The following is an 18174-nucleotide window of genomic DNA, read 5'->3' on the forward strand; positions in this document are numbered from 1 at the left end:
TTTAGCAGCCTTATCTCTGTGTCCCTTCCCCTCACTGTTCACCAAAACCAGAGCACACCAACTGTGCAAGAGACTCAGCTCACAGGTGTGCACCCTCACAACCTACAGCACACGACTGCTGCCATGATGCTGAACAGGGGGCTGACTGGATTCCCTGTCCAACCAGCACCCTTTGATGTGTGTTTTCTTGCTCAGTCACTGCTAGGTCTTGTGGCCATAGGCTTAAATTTACCCATGAGTCCATACAGTGAAGACATGGGGAGGGTCTGCAGATCAGAAGAGACCTGAAAACTTCTGAAAGAGGATGTAAGCAATGGGAGAATTTTCCCCAAAGCACTGGCAGACCTTCCTTTGCTCTGCCTTTGAGATGATCATGTATAGATTTAATTTATTTTTGTTGAATTGCCATATCACAAGCTGTGTTTCCTGGTGGGAAGTTCCATACACAAGATGTTTAAAATGTTTTTCTGCTGTGGATGCTTTGTGTAAACAGCATTTCAGTGACAGACAAACTACCCTGAGTTGCACAAGTGAATAAAAATTACTTGAATCCCTGGTTCTGATATACTGACTAACTGCTGTGAGTTTTCTGTATTTTGTGCCTGGTTTGAAGTGCCTGAAAGTTATTGGAATTTATATTTATTATTTAACAGACTTCATCTGGGAAGACAGCTCTGACCTCTCTCCACTATGTTTTTCAAGAATAAAAAGCTCACAAACCTATTCATTTTGAAAGTTATACTAATGGAAAAAAGGACTGTTGAATTTTTTCTAAGGTTGAGTTTTCACATTTACAGTTTAAAAGCTCATTCATAAGGAATCATTTTTATTTATAGAACTGCTGCCAATTTCACAGGTACAAGCATTAAATTTGTGTATGGAATGCAAATGTCTATTTGTGAGTAGTCAAAATCTGAAATGATTATTGTATTAGTTAGGTAACGTATAATTTGTTACCCCTGAGTGAATATAGTAGCACTGGTCATTACAAAATATGCAAGAAACCCAGTGATGCCAATGATTGTTACATAAATGCTAACCTATGTGAGTATTTAAGAAGGACAGATGATTAATGAAGTAGTATAACTGTGTATCCCAGGATTCCCATAGCTTCAATATCCCTTCAGCTTGTATTTGCAGAACACCAAGCAAAATCAATTTCTGGGCAAATAATGTTATTACAATGGAGCACTGTTTTTTTCTTGTTAGCCGATACAAATAATAGAGAAGAGAAAAACCCCTAACTTTAAGGTTTCTTTTTCCCATACCCCTTTATTTATGATCTCAAGGAGTTAATAACTTCTAATAAATGCTATAAAAAAATCCAGTGATCATATGGTATTTGATTTCATAGCAAACAAAGATGCATTTTTGCCTTTATCCAGCTCACTACATTATCTTTGGGCAATGAGCAGTGAGCCAGAGTCTGATTCGCTTCCTCAGAGCTGCCTTAAACTGCAACAGGCCTTAAAAAGAGACTTTCTAGCACTAGCAGTGTTGAAATTAAACTTTCAGAGTATTCATTCAAGTTTAAAGTTTGAGTATCTTGACACACAAGAGACAAATGCTCTTTCTCTGAAGGACTTTATTCTGAAGCATGCTCAGGAACTTGCAACAGCCTTGAGTTAATTGAATGTAGTGTATGAGAGAAGTGTAAGGTAGCATCCAGACACAATACAATATATTCAAGTGTTTGTCCATATGTAAGTAGTTAATTGATTGTGCTGCTATGAAGCACAATTCAAGGTTTTTGTATTATCTTTAGTACAAAGCTGTACAATTACAAAATCATACGGGTTGCAAAATACATTTAAGGGCAGGATAGGCTTAACTACTATGTTGGGAATGACAATGAATTATTTTTCCTCTCTTTATCCTACTGTACCCTTCACAGCTCAGGGACATCATCTGGTACTTGGTGAAATCCTAGTTCTATTCAGATTTTCTGCTAGGAGGATTGATGATAAAAGAAATTGTGTGTGGTTTCCAAGGGCATGCATTCATGTTAAATATGTTTCACGTTTAGAGTCTTGATTCTTGACCAGTTCCAATCATTCATGTATTACGCTTTAAGCCTCTCAATAATATGTAGATGTTAAAAAAAAGCATACAGAAATTCTATACAGGGCTTAGCATTTCTGTCCTCTCTTTCTAAACCTTTCAAGCACCTTTTCTACATGACCATGAAGTCTAGAAACTTACATAAAAGCTGAAATTCTCCTGGAAATCATTATTAAAGGTCTGGCTAAGTGCTGACACTTCCAGAATTTTAATGAGATTATCAGAGTCAGATTCTCTTTTTTCTTCTGTCCAAGCATCCATCTGGACCTAGTGAAGCTCATGTGAAGATAGATTTGAAAGTAACATCTTACATTCCCTTTATTTAGGTCAAAAAAGCCCATAAAAACCCCACAACAAATTGGAGGGGTCTTGCTGGGCTAGAAATACTGTATTTTTTGGATTGGATTTCCTATTTTTTCTCCTGTTCACCATCCATGCAGCTGCACTAAATGAGGAGCAAACTGAGGCAGCAGGCAAAGGGCAGACAGGACCACAGGGTGTGTGGATACTCTACCAACCTCTGTCACCCTTGTGGTACAGTGGTGAGGAGGGGATGAAGGGATCAAAGAGATTTTTGTACATTCATGAAAAAGCTAAACCTCATTAAAGGCATATGGCATTTCTAGTAGCCAAGCAAATGACATAAGCTTGCTTTACCCTCATTCCTGTGCAAGCACAGATACGCCTCAAAATGTCCCATTTGTGTCTGTGTGTAGCTGGGGGAAATGACATAATATAAATTTTATAATTGTAGCTATAGCCTAAAACGGTGAGGTAGCTACAAATATTGTCATCCAGTATTTGGCATCTTAATCCCTTGCTATTTAAGGCAGACAAAAATGTTTGTGAAATGTCTCAAAAAGCCATTATTTTTAACAAGTGACAGGCTGAAGCTAAAACATAATGGCCAGGAGCTTTTTAGCAAAATAAATAACATGATGTTATTAGCATGCATGTTAGATAGGAAATACTTCCCAGGAACAACTATTTGAGGGTATCCCATTGGGAAAGTAAAATTATTGTGAATTTTGAGTAGCTTTGTGAAAGGAATTTCCATGCAGAAGAATTTCGATTACTTTATCTATCTTATCTATTCATTAGATATATTCTGTCTGCATAGAACAGAATGTGTATAGATGTATTTATAGACATACATACATATTTCTGTATATACCAGAATGAAATGCCTTCTGCATGTTCCGTTATGGAGCCTGTATCAGCTAATCTACCCTGAGACTGCCAGTGCCATGGTTTCCTCAATGCATTAAAAAAGAATGCAGATTGCATGCCACTGTATGTGTTCTTAGATTTCTCCTTTGAATTTGATAGGAAGTTATGGGTTTTCACGTTAGTGCTGAGACCCTAAAGCACTGTACACATGCTGACAAATGCCTCAGACCTAATGAGACAGGAAATTGAGAAGCTGAAACGGAACAATAAAGGAAGAAAAACACTGATGCTTGCCTGATCCTGGAAAATGACTGTTATGTTCTGTTACAGAAATTAAAATAACTTTGGCAAGGATTGACTACTGAAGAAAAGTAGACATGGGACTAAACCTAGGGTAAAAGAGCAAAACCAAAACATCATGTCAAACAAAAAGCCTTTGGAAGAGAAGAGACACCAATCAAGATACAAATTCAGTTTTAAAAGTATTTTTAATTAAAATGTTTCATTTAATATGGACAATAATACAAGAGAATTATATCTGAACTTCAAAGCAGGAGAGCTTCTAGATGCTGGTTAAGGAATTATGATTTATATTATCGAAAATTAACACAGCTATAAAGATGTCTATCTGTTAGCAGTTTTGAGAATGCATCTACCATTTTGGTGCCTAAGCATAATTTTCTCTTTTTATTTGGTGTAAAAGACAACAACCAAGGACCTGTGGAGAGTTCTCATTTTTTAAGGGTGTTCTGGTCCAAATTGTTTGACACAGCCACCTGCAGTAATTGCCCAGCCCGGCTATTCATTAACCATTTGTTGAATTTTGTTTCCATGACAACTTCCTATATTATACTGTCTCAGAAACTCAGTAGAATACAGACATCAACTTAAAACACCTAAATGTTTCTCTGAGTTGCATCTCTTGTTTCCTTGGCAACTTCCTCTCAAGTCACCCTAGGATATTTCAAGGCACCTAAGACAAATTTCATTGCATTGATCTTTTTAATGAATTTACACTGACCTGCAGTATACACATTGTACCAAACTTAAAATATTAGATGACAGAATCTTTATTGATTTCATTCAAATGCTGCTTCTCAGCCGAAATCCAATTACTTTGCCCAGTGCGTACATTTTCCTGATTAAGGCTGCAAAAACAATGCTGTAAGGCGCTATCTATACGTATGCAGACCAATCTGAAGATTAAAAACAACTTTGTGTACCAAGTACAATATTTCTGACAGAAACAAGGGCGCGTTTTTGCTGCTCTGGAGTAATGTGTGATTATTAAAATAAATTCTAATGAGAAAAGGTAAATGCAGAGGAAATCACAAGAAGTGTTGGCACCCGTGTTATTTTTGGTACATTGCAAAGGCAGCAGTTAAAGAAATCATAGCACAAGAAAATCATCCCAGATGCTAAATCCTATCCTTCAGCCCTGAAGAAAAAAAGCAGCTAACACTGATTCCATGCTGGTCACAAAATTTGGTGACTCAATGGGTCTTCCCTAATTCTGCACATGCTTTTCCTATCTTGGAGCAGTGTAAGAGGCTGAAACAAACAAGATGAGTCTTGTACCTTGATTGCAGTCTCTTCCTCCAAAGTCCCTTAAGGAAAGAATGGCCAGTTCTGAGCAAATACTTCATCTCTACAGTGGGTAAAGACCATTTTCATCTCCCACTTTTCTCCTTTCACAGTGACTGGTCCCACATTGGTCTCCCGGATTTCTCCTTTCACATTGACAGCCTTAGTGAAACCAGGATCTGCCATATATGAATGGAAAAGTGGAAACCAGACCAGACCCTGAAAATTAATCTCTTCTGGAGATAAGAAAGGACTGAAAATCTAAGATTTCACACTAGAGTCTTATCCCTACTTGTATTATTTAATCCTACCATGCTTGGTTTCTCCAGTGTAAATCCATATCCTATTATTTTAAATCTGACCCACCTTCTTACATTGGCATCTGCTCTTTGCTGACCTCAACCCTGTGAGACGATGAGCCTAGGGAATAGCTCGGAGGGTGGCACAGCGTCTCATTGCTCACAGCCCTTGGCAGGCGAGTCACAGCAGCTTCAAGGGAGAAACCCTCACTCTGAGGAGCAAGCTCTAGGCTTAGGTGGTAGAAGTGTCAGCAGAGGTGAAGAAGCAGGAGGGACTCTCCCTATGGGCTCCCCAAGCAGGCTTACTGCAGGTGAAGGGTCCAGGGACAGAAAACCAATTTCACAAGAGGGTCCAGGGATTTTATACTCAGGGAAAGAAAGGCGGGGATAATGGTAACAGCCAATCAGGTAGGGTGATAGGGGAGGAATTAACAAGGAGGTAACCAATGGGGGTAACTCATAGGAGGAGTCAGGAACAGTCTACCAATGGGGCATCGAGTAACACAGAACGTTCTAGAACTAATACATATTCAACTAAGGAGATAAATATTTACAGAATTATGCTTAAAACTAGGAGGGGAAAGTAATAACCAATCAGCTATTGACAACCAAATTAAAGAAGCGAAGGGCTATGGGAACTCACCCTAACCAGTTATCTCAAACATCAGTGCCCGACCTCCAGGTCTCAGATGCTGTTCTTCTCTCTGAGGTCATGCTTGCTACAGCCACTCAGACTGCAACAACCCTGGTTTAGCATCTTCTGATTTATCTCATGGCGTCCTTTTACCTGGTTTACTGAGCAGGCCTCACCCTAAAATAGAACTATAACCAAGCAGACAACACAATAACTTCTTCACAAAGGTGCAATAGCTCTTCTTACATGGCAAGGGCCACTTCCTCCTCTGACCGTGTGTTAGGGAGATGAGTTGGCTCCAGCAAGAGCAATTTTCCAGGTGTGTCTGGATCTGAGGTTTTAATCTGAACCAGTTGGCCTTACCCAGGAAAAGATGTCTGGGGTCTCTTTTGGTGAAGACCGTTTAAGTCTACATCCAGTGTGGTGCACATGAGATCCAAAGGAAGGTAAGAAGCAGTGGAGGACAAGGACCGTGTTTTTACTGCTGTGCAAATTGGCTGTCACGGTGTCAATAAACAACACTATTGGTTTAAAAGAAATAGAATTTCTGCTGACAAAACGATGAATGAAGGATGTTTTAAGAGAAGAAAGAGAGATTTTACTGTTTTGAAGTTAAGCTCAATGCTTAGGAGCAGCCTGAGAGGATATTGACTACTTTAAGCTCTCATAAAGCCTAACAAACAGAGCCTTGTATCACAATACTGCTAATTGACAAATGTCCAACACTTGAATATAAACATTTGAGGCATACAGTTATATATAAAAACTAAGCAGCAATGGTTTCATAAGAGGTAACTGGAGATTATTAATTCACACCTTAAAAAAAAGAATTAGTGAGCTGTTTGTCTAAGCCAGAATGATCATCCCTCTACTGTGTGTCTGCTGCGTTCTTCCTTTTGCCTGGCAGGAAATGATCCTTTGAAGACATAACAACTTGTCTAATTTTCTGCATGTTAGAAGTCTCATTAAGTATAATAAATTATTAATTCCAAAGAGATTATGGTGGAGAGAATTTGTTGGATCAGAGCTACAAGTGTTAAGCCCTTGTGCAAAAACACCAGTTTACTGGGACATCAACCTAGACAGCATGATAGCTTTGGGTAGGATAAATAATAACATTTGTAAGGACCAAATTATATGATATGTGTGTAATTTCAGGCAAACCTAAAGTGCTGGGCAATTTGAATGCTATTAAACTTCCTTGTCTCTTGAGATAAATGATGTATTTTTTAAAAAAAGAATTGTACATGCTCCTTTCAAATTTCAAATGCACTTCATAGTGTTTTGTAGTTGACTTGCACTGCCAAGACTTGCTGTAATGCAGAATGCACTTTAATTAAGATTTTAATGGATGTCTTATGTCAACATTCATGGTTGTAATATGCTGTTTTCTCTCGTGTTTTAGCCCAGTGGTAAAAGACTAATATTAAATTTTTAGTAGAAACTGTTCTTTGAAAGTATTTTTTGTTCTTGCTTTTATCAGACTAATTGTTCTTTGATGCAGAAATATTTCAGCTTTATTTAGGTGGGAGTATCAATGCAGGATAGAGTGTGATGCCTGGAAGGATTAAGACTAAGTTCAGGAAAGACTCTGAAAGTCTTTCCAGTGGTTACAGTTGGTTTTGGATCATGCTGAAGCAAACATTTTCAGATACTTTTTCTCCAGTTCCATAGGGACACCAGTGTAATAGCAAGTTGTTAGTAAGCTAAGGTATTTTCTTTGTCAAAATATATGATGCCAACATGTATCATTAGAAAGATTTTCTTGAATGAGATTATCCATTAGTTTTGTCATAGTCTAGCTCTGAGTAAGCAATGTAAATATATGTGTGTTTGAAATAAAGGATGTTTGTTGTACATATGGAGTCAGTTTTTGAGATAATATCTTACTACACCACTGTTTTCAAATCATTGACAGAACTGTGGGTATTTTTTAAGAGAAGGAAAAAAAGTAGAGGCTGATTTATTTACCCTGGAGACAGCTAAAAATCCCACAAGGTTAGAGACAGTGTGTTGATCTGTACTTGTACTTTTGGCGTAAAGGAGTGCAAAATATACTGCCTTTGTCTGTTCCATTTTGTTTCATTCCTGACTTAAATTCAGAGGGATTGCCAGAAACAACAAAATGCTGCCTGACACAGTGGTACCTCTTTTGCGACTGGGCATGTGCCAGTGGCCTGAGGGTTACATCTGCTTTGCATATGAATTTGCACAGTATATTCATGAGAGCCTAATGTGAAGGGTTAGCCTTTATATATTTGTATGAATTATAAAGAAACTGCATAAAATATGTTTCAAAGGCTGCAGGGGAAAAGGGTATAAAATGGGAAGCTGACACTTCTTGTGTCCATCCTTCTCTTCATGCATTATTTAACATGTCTTCCACTGCCAATATCCATCAGTCTGAAATTCTTCGGGGGAAAAAAAAAGCTAAAGCTTTGTTTGGAAGACAAAGAACCTCACAAGTGAGATGATATTTGTTTGGAAGCTGGAAGCTGAACATTTACCCACCTAGGTGAAAGCAACATCCCAGTAAAACAAGATGATTTTGGTGCCAGCAGCACTTTCAAGTAATGAAGGAGTTCTTGGAATCTCTTCCAAGACTGCTCAGCCAGTGAAGTGCAGCATTTACACTCATTCCCTATTATTTTTTATTTCCTGAAATGAAGTGTTAATGCAGTGAAGACTTTGGTGTGTAGTTTCCAAACAGTGATGAGCCTCAGGAGATCCAAGTTTTGGCTTCTCTCATGCCTTCAAAACCAGACGGACTTCCCATCAGAAGTTCCTGGTGGCCGAGGATTTTCCCCCTTCTCCCCCCTTACTTTGGAGAGGGTGGTATGAGAGGTGTGTTGAGGAAGAAATGGCTGTGACCATTTCACATTGTGTTTGGGTCACTTGGGGCTTCTGCAAAGATTTGCATAGAGAACTTCCTGTTTCCCTGTAGCATCTCTTGTGGTGTTCAGAATGGGCACTAGGGATACCCCAGGGAGAGTCCATTCTTTGACCAGGAAGCTCAACAACATCAAATCACTTCAGAGAATTTCAATTCAGAGACAAAAAATGTAGACGTCCCTTTTGTCTGGGTTGGTTTTGGTTGATTGGTTTTGTGTGGTTGTAAACCAGATCTCCAGCCCAGGTGAGACCTCAGCTTGAGACCAGCACCCCCAACTCCAGGCCCACCATGCTCATGAGGCCTGAAGAAATAGATATATTCATCTCAGCAAAATCTTGCTGCCAGTAAGGCTGCACATGGTATTCCTTTGGGGAAGGCTATCTGAGTTATAACCTTGTCAAATATTTGCCTTTCACTTTGAAAAATTCCATGGCTGTTGTCAGTCAAAGTCTCTTCTTTTTTCTTTTTTTCTTTTTCTTTCTCTTTTTTCTTTTTCTTTTTTCTTTTTCTTTTTCTTTTTCTTTTTCTTTTTCTTTTTCTTTTTCTTTTTCTTTTTCTTTTTCTTTTTCTCTTTTTTCTCTTTTTCCTTTTCCTTTTCCTTTTCCTTTTCCTTTTCCTTTTTCTTTTTCTTTTTCTTTTTCTTTTTCTTTTTCTTTTTCTTTTTCTTTTTCTTTTCCTTTTCCTTTTCCTTTTCCTTTTCCTTTTTCTTTTTCTTTTTCTTTTTCTTTTTCTTTTTCTTTTTCTTTTTCTTTTTCTTTTTCTTTTTCTTTTCCTTTTCCTTTTCCTTTTCCTTTTCCTTTTCCTTTTCCTTTTTCTTCTTTTTCTTTTTATCTTTCTCTTTCTTTTTCTCTTTTTCTCTTTCTCTTTTTCTCTTTTTCTCTTTTTCTCTTTTTCTCTTTTTCTTTTTTCTTTTTTCTTTTTCTTTTTCTTTTTCTTTTTCTTTTTCTTTTTCTTTTTCTTTTTCTTTTTCTTTTTCTTTTTCTTTTTCTTTTCCTTTTTCTTTTTCTTTTTCTTTTTCTTTTTCTTTTTCTTTTTCTTTTTCTTTTTCTTTTCCTTTTCCTTTTCCTTTTCCTTTTCCTTTTCCTTTTCCTTTTCCTTTTCCTTTTCCTTTTTCTTTTCCTTTTCCTTTTTCTTTTCCTTTTTCTTTTTCTTTTTCTTTTCCTGTTCCTTTTCCTTTTCCTTCTCCTTTTTCTTTTTCTTTTCCTTTTTCTTTTCCTTTTTCTTTGTCGTTTGGCAAGGGGATCAAGCTGTACCAGATCTTCTTTCCTGTGAGGAAATTTACCTCTGCCTAAACCACTCATATTGTTGCAGTGCTAAAAGTAAAGCCTTAGCAATTTAAACAGGAAAGTGCTTTATGATTTGCAACAGACACTAAATCTGGTGGGAACCAAGGGGGTTTGTGTTACAGATGTGTGACCCAATAGATGGTGAAAATCCATTTTGATGCATCTACTTGTAAGGGTTTTTACATCACACTTTCAACTCAGATGTTCTTTTTTAGAAGAGAGAAAAGGTCTTTATCGTTTAAACTAGTGATATACCATTATTGAATGAATGTGAGCTCTATTTATGTTTGACTGAAGTGCTTTTGTCATGGTCTGATCAATCCTCCCTGAGGCTCACAGAAGCCTTCCAGCCAGCTTTGCTGAACTTTGCACTGTCTTTACTGTATGACTGCGGTTTGTAAGGGAAGGCTCCAGAAGGCTTTGCTTACCTTAGATATTATTCCCCCATTTAGATACCCCAAGAGTTATGAATCCACATGACTGTAATATCATTTTTTTCAAGCCCTTGTGAAGATTATTATTTATTATAGGTAGGGTAATAGGACAATATTTTATAATATAACTAGCAAAATCATTGAAATTGAGTGCCTTATTTTTGCCAATACTTCTGACAGATACTGCTGTGCTTCCTATTCCTTTTATTGCACAAAATAGCAGCATGTAAAATGATGGAGTATATAGTCTAGTGACTCCAAATGAATATTTGCTCAGTCTGGGACTTTAATCCATGTAAAAATATGAGGTTATTATACTGAAAGGTTTCAACTAACTTCTGATTTTTGTCTGTTTCTGTTCCGTGATTGTATTTGGAAATTATCTATCATCCTTGGAACAATTATAAGTGTATAGAAATGAAATTCTATTGTAATGGGTGGTAGCCTGGTGCTGCATCTCCCTTCTTATGTGTCTAACAGCCCCATGCTTAACTTGCAGCAGTATTTTTTCATTTGTCTGTCTGAGGCAGATGTTGATGTGCAACTAATATCACTGAAATACATATGAATGCATTTCCATAATTTGTGTCATGTGAGGGTAGATTTGGATTTAACAGGGGATTCAAGTCTTTAGTGTCTTGCAAATTGCAATATACTGATTAATACTATCCTCTCAACCAGAACTTAGTTTAACAGCCACCTGTTTCCAAAATATCCAGAAATCCACAACTGGAGTAGCCCAGCAGTAAAATCAGAAAAATAAATGAAGTTAGATGGGCACACTGAAATTTAACTATTCTTGTAAAGGAATATTATTAAAGCTGGGGTTGGTAAACATTTGGAAACAATTTTGAATATTTTTATTCAAGATGTATTCAGCCATTAAAATTGGCCCTCCAGGAAACCTTTCATACAGTACTAATATTATTTCAGAGTGGAAAAGCTGAATAATTAAATGACTTTAGGGCACAATATTTACCAGATATAATCAAACAGAGTTTAAGAATGAAGAACAATCAAGATTTTTCTTTTCTGTATAACTGCTTCCTGCAGTAATCACGCAAGCTTCTAAAACTGAAATCAGAGTACGCATGCTGGGCAGGGAAAGGTTTGCTTTCATTGGCCTTCCTTAATTAAATTCTCCATGTATACTATGCTGAAACCACAGCCACCTCGAAGTAGCAAACCTAGACAAGAAGAAAGTAAGAACACTGGAATTTAATATCATTTCTCCTCTTTCTGTTGTGCTTGCTGTTGCACAGTGTGCTTGGAGCTCCATCTTACACATTTCTTAGGGAGAATGCAGCAGCAATTATCAGAGGGTTACCACTGCTGACAGAGGTATGCAGGAGGGAGAAAAATGAATGGTAGTAGCCAGAGCTTGCTTGTTTTTTGCTATGGGAATGTCAGTCAAATGTCAGTAGCCTGTAACCCTGTAATGAAGCAGCTGCCCAGCTCTCTCACTGTTGCTTTTGCTATATATCTCTGTGTCTTGGTTTGCTTCTGGATTGGAGATTTTTCTCACCTGTTATTTCACAGTGAGAAGAAAGTCAAAAGAAAATTATTACAGAGAGTGCCCTGCCAGGCAGTATCCAGTTGACGTATCGATCAGGCTTGTGAGGGCTCCACTGGACCAGAAATTCTTTGATGCCCGGGTTTGCTGCTCTGGTGTCTGGAACAACTTCTACCTGCAGTAGAAGACAACATTACTCATTTTTATTTTAACAAGGTGCTTGCAAACTGACTGGTCTTTGAAAGGCAAGTCAACAAATTTTAGCCACGTCCTTGGACCAGCACTATGTGGCCTAAAGTGACTGACTGTGAATGACCAAAATTTCAGAAGTAGAAACATGAAGCACTTCCCTTCTTCTGTTTTATTACAAGAGGTCTGAAAACAAAGTCATAGGATTGCATTTAAAAATAGTTTTCTTTCTGAGTGGAGTAAAGAAGCAAGTGTGTTGTGTGTAGAAAGTCTGCAGTAGTTGACTCAGACCTGTGATTCTCCTTCAGCAGTGACTAAGATCACCCTATCGGGGACTGCAGAGCAGTGATTGTCCTCTTCTTGCAGACAGATGGCCTCCCACATTTTATCTGATTGTCAGGAGAAAAGAGAAAGAATTGCAAGGGCAAATTACTATTACTTGGATATGGAGATTTTTGTGTCCTTTCATGCATTGTACTTTGCTTATTGCTACACCATCTGTGATCCTGTTGCTAATAATTGCCCATCAAAGTTCATGCATGGTCACAGCTTTCTTGGACAGTGTGTCTCCTCACACTGGGGGATGCCTTCTTCTGGTTTGATATCAGCCAACATTAGTACAGCCCTGAGACAAATGTGAAGAGAGGGTACACTTTTGGTTTTGTTTCTACTTTTGAAAGGGGCCAGGAATCTCAAGGAGTAAAGCCCTCCTGTCTGATTCTGGTTGCAGCTCAGAACCCAGGCTTTGTCTCCATAGTACAGAGAAAAAACTCTGCAGGGTCAAGACCAAACCCCATCCTAAGCTGCTTTTCCTGATGAAAACGGAAAAATGCTTCAACAGCTCCTTGGATTTAAGAGGACAGTATTACATTTTTTCATGTATAGTCTTAAATAAGTGCATGCAGTTTTGAGTATATATTTTAGAGTGCTGCCAAAAGAGTCACTATATTGCACTAAGTGAATGCAATGGCAAAGAACTAAAGCCTATCTCCTTGTGTCAGATAGGACTGCAATTGGCTAAAACCATTCCTGGCACTATCCTGCATCTCTCCACCTCATTGCTGAGCCTCTGAACTTTGCCTTTGACTCTTCCTCTCTGGTTCTCATACAAGCGTGAAGGAAAAGCACAAACTTAGTTGTTCTTAGGAACATGTCAGGAATGTACTGTTTTCAAGTAAAATGTTATGCAATCCTTCCCCCACCCCATCCCCTTATATAATACTTTTTTTGGCTTGCATATGATCAGCCGGTGGAATTTCATCCATAGGAAAAGCAATAAATCTGCCAGGAAAGCTCATTAGTTTAATTTATTATGATTAAATACAAGGATTGTTCACTTCCCTGTTTCATCAAGGATTATAATCAAGATTTTAAATGTGGCCAGAAGGGACGTTGCAGCTAGTGATTCAGTCTGTAAGACAGAAAGCAGGTCTTGTATAGGAAAACATAGTTAAATATTCAAGCACAGTACGTCTGTGTGTGAATTTGAAATATAATTGCGTAATGATCTTGACATTTAACATGAAACACTTCTAGGAGGGATTCATTTGGGGACGGAGGTTGAATGCCATTATTTTTCCTCTCATTAGTGCTATGTTTAACATATAACCTTTTAATAGAAATATGAGCAAAATAAACAGCAAATTATTTGTGATCCAGAACTGTCTGGACAGACAGATGGGTTTTAGGGAAGATTGTTTTGTGTATTTCTTGAATGACCTAAAATATTTCCAAAGCAAGTTAGTGTTTTCAGGGACCTTTCACATTGTACTCCAACTAGCAAAAAATCATCCCTCCTAAAATTACTGCTTATAGTGCCTGTGACTCAGCATGTGTTTTCTAGCAGTGACTCGTGAGAGAAATGATTTATTGGTGGCTGAGGATTGCATCTTTCTTCCTTACTCTGCCTTTAACTGTTCCCTGAACCTGTGGGTTGAATTCACTCATAGTTTTGTCCTATCATCCTCTTTTTTGTCTTCCTCTTTTCCTTAAAGCTTTCCCAAAGTAATCCCTACCTCCCCTCTGTGTGGGGGAGCTATCAGTGAGGCAGGTGTATGCCAAGGACTGGCGTTTTACCAATTGTTTGTGCGTTTCAGTAGAAAAACAGAGGAAAGTCAGGAACTGCCAGAATGAATCAGACCTGTGATTTCTCTAAACCACCACTCCCTGACATTAGATACATATTCCTCTGAATCATATGAATTTTCTCTGCTGGTTTCTTGTTTCCTCCTCCTTTTTAGAGGTAAATTTAGCACAGTCTGTGGAAGTATGGGAAAAAAAAAAAAATGTAGTAGCAGAATACAATAGGATTTCAGTTGAAGGAGAAACAAATTTCTGGGCTGTTCCATTTTCATAAGGGATTTTTGTTGAAGCCTGAACAGTATAATGACAAGTGCACAACACTCTTTCCACTTTTACATCTAGTTTGGGCACTTAGCACCAGTGACTGTGTGAGCACATTTAGGATGTTTTGGGACATCCTGGAAAAAAAAAAAAATTCAGGAAACACAAAGCAAAGGAAGCACAGAAAGCAAGATTGCTATAGGATTTGAGGCAAGAACTTTGACCCATGATATCCAAAGCTGAAAATCAGATAAACCATGATCAAACAAGAGGATAATATGTGAGAAAGAAATGCAGTTACTTGTTGAATGTCACTTAAGAAGAATTAAGACTGAAAATGAGCAAAACTTGAAGAAAATACCCATATGGAAAGAAAGGATATATTATATTTATTATCAAACGTAGCACATTAAACTTCATTTGTGTTGCAGAGGAGAGTTGACAGAAAAAAATCCAAGAAAATAAGACTTTGCTGGAAAACTTCGGTCTGTGAAAACTTAACTTTGGAGGGTGTAACTTAAGGCCCTGCTTCATCAAAGCCAAAATTTTTGTTCCAAGACCAGCCAATCTCCCCAGATACCTACTAAATTGGTGATTAGGCTACCCCGGGAATGGGACTTCAGATATAAGTCCTTCTGCTGCCTCCCTCAGGGTGGAGGCTTCAGCCCAAGTGTGTGACTGTCTGAGGAAACTGTTCCTGTGGAGGTCTGGGACAGGAATGAAGTGGCTAGTGCTGCAGAGATGACTTCTGGGCAGCCAAGAGCAGTGTGACTGCACTGCTGTCCATCTCACCAGACACCTGTGCTGTGCAGCAGCTGTGGAATGGCCTGCCATAGGGCACGGGGACATGCTGCCCATCCTTCTGTATGGCCATCCTTCCAACCAGCTCTGTTTCTGCTTGAACTATGCAACTTTAGCAGCAGGTCCCATACTCAGCCATCGGTGTCAGGCCCATAGGGTGGGAAATGTGGTTGCCCTTTTTTGTAGACTTTTTATCAGATGGAGCCAGGTGGCATACATTCTACTGCCATTAAAATGCAATTCTCTTCAATGAATCCTCGCATGTAGGCAGGGACTGCCACATTAGATCATTTGCAAGTCCTGTCACCATGTGGGATTTATGTGGAGTGTTACTCAAATGATATATGGTGCAGCCCCAGGAAAATGATGGCAGTGAAGAGAATGTACATTGAATGCATTCATCGACCCTATTCCATCTGAAGAAATGCAATCATTCCCTGACACAAATTTTCTGCCTAGGAGGAGAAGAAGAATCTGTTAGAGTCTTTTGGTAATAGTGGGGTTTTTTTCTTATAATAATGACTGTTAAAAAATAATTGTGTGCATTAAAGTCAATTTTACAAGAGAGTAAATGTCATGAATATATTGGTGAAATATTTTCAGGTTTGGGCCCATGTATCTGTCTGATTAAAGAAAGCTTGAGTTTTTCAGGCAGTCTCACATTTGATGAGGTGGTTGTTATGGCAACAATACATTTTTTATGAGTTGTAATAATGACAGAGCAACATCTTTTAAATTATCAGGATTTAAAGTTACAGCTGCTTTGTTTTGCCTTCCATTAACCCCTTAAAATATTGAAATATTTTCTTGGCTCTGTGGTAACTTCTGTATGCTTTTCTAGAGTATGTAAAAATAAAAAGGATCTTTAAGAAGGTGCATACATCAAACGAATAACAACTTCCATTGTGCATCAAGATTATTGCTTTTTCCATCCCCACGGTGATTACTTTTTGCTATTTTTTAAACAAGTATGTTTCTCACAGTGTGATAGTCTTAAGTGTAGCCAAAGTGCTGGAAGGATTCCTAGGTGTTCCCAAAATTAATACTGATGTTGCAGTAACTTTCAGTTAACCTTGAAGGTAATAGATTTTTGGGTGGCTTCTGGGAAGTTCAGGAAGCAATGGAACTTCAGTGATCCTCATGACTTTCCTAGATATCCCTGCAGGAAACATTTGATTTGATTTGAGGTTTATTCTTCACTACAGCCTGCCAGCATGTGCACCTACTCATGACCACTGCTCACCAAAAGTCCTGATGATACTGCAGGAGTGCAAAGAGAGACTTTTTTCCAAATGAAGGAGGATTTTTGCCTTCTTCAATGGAGAGAGAGCAGGAATTGCATTCACACATAACTTACATTTGTCACTACTCATGTATGAAGCAGAAATATCCAAATATTTCACTCCTAAGGTGTCTCTTAGACCTGGTTGCCCTCAACACATCCAAATCATCCACTTAACCAGACCATCCCATGGCTGTTGGTGACCAGGACAATTTTATTCCTTTGGATGAGATAGACTATCCTAACGAGAAATCATGAGTAGCTTTAAATAAACTAGGCATGTTTAGGATACTTCTGGAGTCAGTTTCTGAGACTTTATTCTGGAGTGTATTCTGTTCACACACAGGAGCACATGTTTTTGGTCTGCACTGAATGCAGGGCTCCTCTACTGGCAGCCTGAGGAACAAACTTTTCAGCTCAATAGTTCTCCTTTCTACTGATGTTGCTAATACCTGAAAAGGAGTTGTGGAAGAATAGCACAAATATAAGTTATCTGTAGATAAAACCAGACATAGAATTCAAGAAGAATCCACTTGTCCTCACTGTTAAGGAAGCCACACATTTAAATTATAAAAAAATACAATGTATAGTTTGCTTTTATGTGTCTTGTGCATCTAAAAAATTGTTTTGCTTGTTTCTGAAAGTATTTGAAAGAATATTTGGTCCTCTATTACTGTCAAACTTCTTTACCCCTTAGGCCATTTGTTGACAAGCTTCCATATATCATTGCTTCTAAACACCTAAGAGACCATTTTAAATGTTAAAAAAACCCGTACCCATCTGTTCTTTGAATAAATTTTAATGAAAAGAAAAAAGGCATTTTTATGTAGAATTTGACCATAAGTGGACTGTGCTTTGTTTAACACTCTTAATCAGCTTTTCTGTCCCCTCCTCCCCTGTTTGAAAGTGAGGTCATACTCAGTACTCACACTCCTTCTGCATCTAAAGAAAAGCATTACTCTTTAATTGGATGAGATTGCTTTTACAAAATAAGAAAAATCATCATCAGAATGAAAAAGGTCCATTACATGGATTTATAATTGGAGGTTTTATTTTCCTTATGCTTTCAAACAAATACTACATTAGCATATTCACTGCTTGAAAAATAACCATTTTCTCATTATCTTCAAGGGATGGATTGTTTGATTGAGAAATACCAGGAAAGACTTTATATGTAGTTTGTGGGTAGAACAAAATATGCCTTTGTCTACAAAATCTGCTTTTAGTTTAGTTCTCAGGACTGAATTAGTAAGTATTGCTCTAGCATGCCTGAATAATTAATTTTGTACCTCATATGATATGAATGTCATCTGATATACACATGAAACTTCATCAGTTTGGGATTTTTTTTCCTCCTTCCCAGACTTTTTTGAAGGAAGACTCTTTGGAATGTGAGACTAAGATATGAAAGGACTGCAAAGCTTTATCTTTGGAGGAAGAGTCCTTAAACGTAGAAGTTACTAAAGCTGGAGTTCCTAAGGCTTTCAAACTTGTTGAAGGATGGGAGTACAGGTTTCTTTTCTTTTCTTTTCTTTTCTTTTCTTTTCTTTGGAATGATTTAGAAAGAAGTAGAATGCATTTTAACAAAGAGAAATGCGAACGTAGGTTGGAATAGTCATATACAGGTGCAGAATGGAGAGTAAGAGCAATGCAGGAATGCTGCAGAGGAGGTTATTAGTTACTAA

This window comes from Coloeus monedula (assembly GCF_965178545.1).
Source record: "Coloeus monedula genome assembly, chromosome: 1".
In the NCBI taxonomy this organism is placed as follows: Eukaryota; Metazoa; Chordata; class Aves; order Passeriformes; family Corvidae; genus Coloeus; species Coloeus monedula.